Below are 5,516 nucleotides of genomic sequence, written 5' to 3'. Positions count from 1 at the left end.
CACACTGGCCTTTGGGTCCACGCCTCAACATGAGGCCGGCGCCTCCTTTGCTGCGTCCAGGGCCTAGAGGAGGAATTCCGCCAGGCTCGGGACACCTCGCGACAGAGCCCCCAGTCCTGGAGGCCTGCGGCAGGGGAGGAGCCCCTGGAAAGCAGGACACAGGCCTGCTCGTCAGTTGGAGGAGAGGGCGAAGGTCACTCCTCCATGAAGCCCTCCCTGCTGTGCCCCGTCACCCCCGTGGGCCTCCCTCCGTCCCTGAACTCCGTCCTTGGTCCTGCCGGTGGCAGACTTGGCTCTGTCCTATGCTATGTCTGTGGCACAGAACTTGGCACGCAGTAGGGCCTGGGCTGGATCCGGGGCCCTCCCTGACCGCCACGGCTGCCCTCCGGCACTTTGAACAAACATCGCCTGTAGCTGCCACAGCCGGGCGCGCTTCCCTCCCCAGGTGAAGAATCCACGGTGAATCCGCGGTGCACAGCGAGCGCCGGCCTCCCGCTCGGGAACCGCTGGTCCTGGAGGCAGAGACGTCACCGGTCTCGGGCATTCGCGTGCCTTGAGCACATAGTAGGTGCTGAACACTTTGGTTTCCCACCCGAACCTTTGGACCTACTAGCCGCTGTGCCTAGAAACCCTTCCCTGGCCCCTCTGCCTCCTGGGCATGGGCTCAGGTTGGGACCCCAGCTCAGCTGCCACCATGGGCTCAGGGTGGGACCCCAGCTCAGCTGCCACCACCCTTCCTGAGCCCCCAGGTGGTGTCCGGCCCTCTGTCCCTCGCATTTCATTCAGCGCACGTCACGCCCAGTGGGCGCTCGCCACGCAGCTGATGTTTGCTCAGGGCTCCTTCCACGGCGTCCTACTTAATTACCAGAACACACCTCCAGGTGGACCTCGCTGCCCCAATTCCACACAGGGCCCGCGGCCGTCGCCCCTCAGGCCACACTGCCAGGGCGCACCAGGGCTGGACACTGACCACCGGGTCCCCTCCCCACCCGTGCGTCACCGAGCCCCGCGCCCCGGCAGTCCCTGCCTTCTTGAACTGCTGGGGTGCACACGGCAGGGAGTCCCCTCCTCTCCCTCCCATGTGACACCTCTCCGGACCCCGCGGTGCCCGGGGACCACCACACCCTCAAAGACGAGGCGGGTCTGGCCAGAGAGGAGAAAGGGGAGGAGCGGGGGGCTGTGAGGGGCCGAGCTGGTCACCAGGCCGCCCAGGGGCCCCTGTCCTCTCTCAGGCTGCTGCTGTCTCACCGCTCTGTCCCCTGGGCTCCTTCTCCCCTGCCAGCCGCCGGAAGGACCTTCTCCTCCTGCCCCTCCTGCCCTTTCACGTTCTCTGTGGGCCCTGGAACTTCAGGTTTTCTACTCTGGAACTGGGTTACTCACTTTGGATCGTCATTTTCTTGGGGGCAGCTGGGTTCCTGCAGAAACCCCACGCCTGCGGGCAGCCAGCTGACTGGAGGGGCAGGCCTGGGTGGGACAGAGACTTCTCTGCAGGCATCCTTGACACCTCTGCCCCGGGGGGCTTTGCTTCCTGTCCTCAGAACTAGCCACTCCCCTGCCAAAGCAGGGCGCCCTCACAGGCTGGGCAGGCCCTGCCCCACCGTCCACCCGCTTGCCGCAGACACGGGACTTCCTGAGTCTTCCTGGGCCGCTGCAAGGAGTGGGACCCCCACCTCCCGGCATCTGCTTCCTCCTGGACAGCTGCTAAAAGCCCCTCAGGCCTCTCTGCCCAAGGGACTCCGGGATGGGCTGTGCACTGTGTCCATGGGCCACTTAGCGCCTTTTCCAGCTGTACGCCCCTCCCTCAGCAGCCAGGGCGGCTCCTCTGCCTTCCACGTGCTCACACAGGACTCCCTGCCCTTCACCCCGACGACCTGATTCACGCATTTAGGAAGTACCCACAGAGCCCCTGCAGCATTCCAGGACTTTCTAGGCGCTGGGGCCACGGCAAGGAGTGACAGGCGCTGACGTCCCAGGGGAGGCGGGTGGGTGGGAGAGACTTCAGATGATCAACCGGAGGATGTCAGGCCTCAACCAGCACCACAAGCAGAACACCAGGCCAACGCCACCTACAGCGACCGGCGAGACTGTGGGCAGAGATGCCCTTCAGAAAGCCATAGTGAAGCCAAACTCAATGACAAACTCACAAGGGAAGCAGGGAAATGGCACAAAGGAACAAACAAGGCGCCGTTCTCACATTTACAGTTGAGGAAGTTGAACCCAGAGAGGTTATATCACTGCCTGAGGTCACACAGTGAGTGAGCTGGATTCAAACCCAGTGCAGATCCCTCCACAAGCCTGCAAGCTTCCCCTTCCTTGTGACTGCCTGGTCGAGGCCACAGAGCAGGAAGGCCAATGCACACCCACAGCACGGGCAGAGCGGTCTCTCTAGACTCAGCCCAGCCTCCCTGTCCACCCTCATCAGCTGTTCCAACTTCCCTGAGCTTCCCCATCCTGCTTCATGCCCCGCGTCTGCAGAGCGCATGAGCTCGCTTTGCTCATTTGTTCATCGAAAACATCTTGCAGACCTACTACATGTCAGACAAGCTCAGACATCAAAGAGCAATTTCAAAGACAGGGAGAAGTGCCCCAAGAGGAAAAGCACCAGGTCCCCAGGAGCACACGGCAGGGAGTGCCGGCCTCCCAGAGCTCTCCCAGGCTGGGCACAGGGTCCCGACTCAGTGTCTGCCGTCGCCCTCCACCACGTGCACACCCTGATCCCATCTGCATCCCTAGCTCCTCAGCACAGTGCCCGGGCCAGAAGAAACTTGCATTTGGGGTTTTATAGCAATAAAGTAGCCATCATCATCATCATCATTAAGCACCTACTATGTTCCAGGCATTTTCCTGAGGGCTGGAATGTGACATGAATGAAGCAGACCAAAATCTCTGCCTGCAAGGTGCTTACGTTCTAGGGGACCAGAACGCAACGGCGACTTAGTCACACGCACAATTAACTAGCCAGCAGGAGGACGGGAGGAGGGCCGCAGAGCAGAGCGCGTGGCGGAGGCTGGGTAAAGACCAGGGCAGAATCCTTGGCTCACCCGCTCCCTGCAGCGCCCGCCCGCCCCCGCCGGCTCCCTGCTCACAGTGGTCCATCCCTTGCGGACCAATCCTTCCCAAATGCCTCCAACCACCTCCCCTCCCCTACCCCACTACCCACCCTGGACCAGGCCAGGACCCTTTCGTGCCTGGAGACAGCAACAGCCACCGGACTGCCTCCCTGCCTCCGGGTTTGGTTCTTGAATTCCTGATCCTCACCAGCCTCCTCTGGGTTGTGCCAATGCCCCAGCCTCCTCTCTATGGCCTCCAGGTGCTTAGCCTAGGTCATTCCCTGTACTCCTCTCAGGATCAGCCTTACTTAGTATTCTGCCCCCAAACCAGCTGGTCATTTTTCCCAAGCCTCTGGGTCTTCGCACCAGCTCTCTCCCAGTCACCCTCCTCTCAGCTACCCTCCCACCCACCTACCCACCTCCCTGACCTCGCTACCTCTTCCTCATTCCCACGCCAAAGCTTAAATGTCCCCTCCTCCAAAAAGAGATGTCCTTCCCAACCAAGGTTGGTGCGGCCCCACAACATCCCGTACCTGGTTCCCGTCACCTGGGCATGGCCTCCCGACTGTCTGCCCCTCCTGCTCCTCTGCAGAGCCCTGGAGGCGTGACCATGTCTCTCCTCTCACTGTCCTGGGCATTGACACACAGTAGGCGCCTGGTTCTCGGAATGAATGAAAAAAGGAATCAACTTGGACTCGTTGCTAAGTAGATCTTGAAACAGTGAGGAGTTCAAATCTCTGCTGTTGCAGTATTTGATGTACGACCTTGGGATTTGGGATGTGACCTCCCTGAGCCTTTGTGTATTCACCTATAGGAAAAGTCATCACCCTGCGTTTGCAGGATGGTTTGAGAGTTAAGTGTGAGCATCTGTATGAAAATGCCCGGTACCTAGAGGTCACTCCACAAAGGCTTGCACATCTGCGGGTGCAAAGCAAACAGCCCAAGCGTAAGGTGGAGAGCTCGCCTCTGGGGCCAAGGCAGGGCAGTTTAGGCAGCCTCCTGAGCCAGGCTGCTAGACTGGGCTCCCCGCTCCCCAGTCACTAACTGCACAACCTCACGCCAGATACATAAACCCTTCTGTGACTAGGTTTCCTCATCTGTGAAATGGGAATGACGAGGATACCTTCCTCATAGGACTGTTGTGGGATCCAACTCAGGTGAGGGCCTGGCACACTGCAAATGTCCAAGGAACGCCTGCTGATGTCGTCGCTACTCACAGGGAACACCGACTGCCACACCATGACGGCCTCACGGACGCTTCTCCTTTATGGACAAAGAGGCAAATTTCCAGAGAGGTTAAGTGACAACTCAAGGTCAAACAATCAGGAAAAGGCAGCCTTGTGCTTCAAGGCCAGGTCGGCGACTCCCAAATCCCATGTTATTTCCACTCCATCAAAGAAGCGGCTCAAAATAGGCCTGTGGCATTTCAGCTAATTTCCTCTAAGCCCTTCCCAAGTAACGAACCGTGGGCACACAAAGCTGCTCCCCAAGAGCATCCATTCAGGAGCTACTAAGTCCGTGTGCCTGGTGGGTCCCAACCACCTGACAGGGCTCACGCCAAGCCAGCCTTCCCGGGCAGCCCCGCCTAGTCTGCAGAAGGGACTTCCGGGGAAGTTGGATGGGGACGGGGAGGGGTGGCACCAGCATCGCGTCGAAAAGCGGGAGACGCTCTGTACGTAAAGTGGGGTGGAAAGGAAACCTGCGCTCACCGAGTGCCCGTATGTGCCAGACCCGGGGCCCATCTTCCACTGTTCAGTCCTCACTGTCCCCAGCCAGCCACTGTTACCAAGCGTCCACGGTGGATCCGGCCCCGCATGAGGTCCCAAAGCTGAGATAGTGAATGAGACCCAGCTGCTGACCTCCAAGGCAGCGAGGGCAGCCACGCACTACCAGTAAGGAGCCGCAGACGTGATCGCAGAAGTCCGAATGGGTGGCAGGAACGGCTTCAGAACAGAGGGGGCAGGATCTAAGGTGCCCATTTAAGGTGCCCATTTCCCACACAGGGAGACAGAGCCTCCGGAAGGCCAACTTGTTGGCAGCCCTGTGGGTCCCGAGTGGCAGAGCGTAGCAGGCCCCGGGCCTGCTGTCCGCAGTCTCTGCCCTCTCCGTGCTGGCAGAGGAAGAGCTGCTACTGTCCTCCCCCACCTCTGTGCTTTTCTCAATGATGATCTGGCCAGATGAGGGATCAAATGCCGCTAAAGCTGCAGCCACCATGGGTGGCTCAGAGCTAGCAGTCTCTATGGACAAACAGGTTCAGAGCTCCTGTTACTGGCTCCTTTTAAGCCTAAGGCTCAGGGGCAGCGGGTGAGAAGGGCTCTATCCCCAGTCTGAAGGGACTTCTTGGACGGGTCAGGAGCACCCAAGGTGACAGACATGAGTGAGGGCAAGCCTCCCAGGCGCATGTGACTACACCCAGCCATCTCCCCACCCCCAGACAGCCGAGGACCTCGGAGGCCTTGGTGCCTG

The 5,516-nt window shown here is 60.1% G+C and overlaps 1 long non-coding RNA gene across 1 annotated transcript; it reads right to left on the bottom strand.

Annotated features, from left to right (window-relative positions):
• Positions 1 to 3,596: 3,596 nt before the first annotated feature.
• LOC124982219 (uncharacterized) lies at positions 3,597 to 4,840 on the bottom strand. Its single transcript, XR_007108220.1, has 3 exons — positions 4,760 to 4,840; positions 4,174 to 4,313; positions 3,597 to 3,705 (listed from the first exon to the last, which is right to left on the bottom strand). It is a non-coding gene; the product is annotated as an uncharacterized LOC124982219 (long non-coding RNA).
• Between the last annotated feature and the right edge of the window lie 676 nt (positions 4,841 to 5,516).

Source organism: Sciurus carolinensis, chromosome 4, assembly GCF_902686445.1.
Source record: "Sciurus carolinensis chromosome 4, mSciCar1.2, whole genome shotgun sequence".
NCBI classification, from domain to species: domain Eukaryota; kingdom Metazoa; phylum Chordata; class Mammalia; order Rodentia; family Sciuridae; genus Sciurus; species Sciurus carolinensis.
Note: the sequence above shows the minus strand (reverse complement) of the source record. Positions and strands in the feature narration are given on the sequence as shown.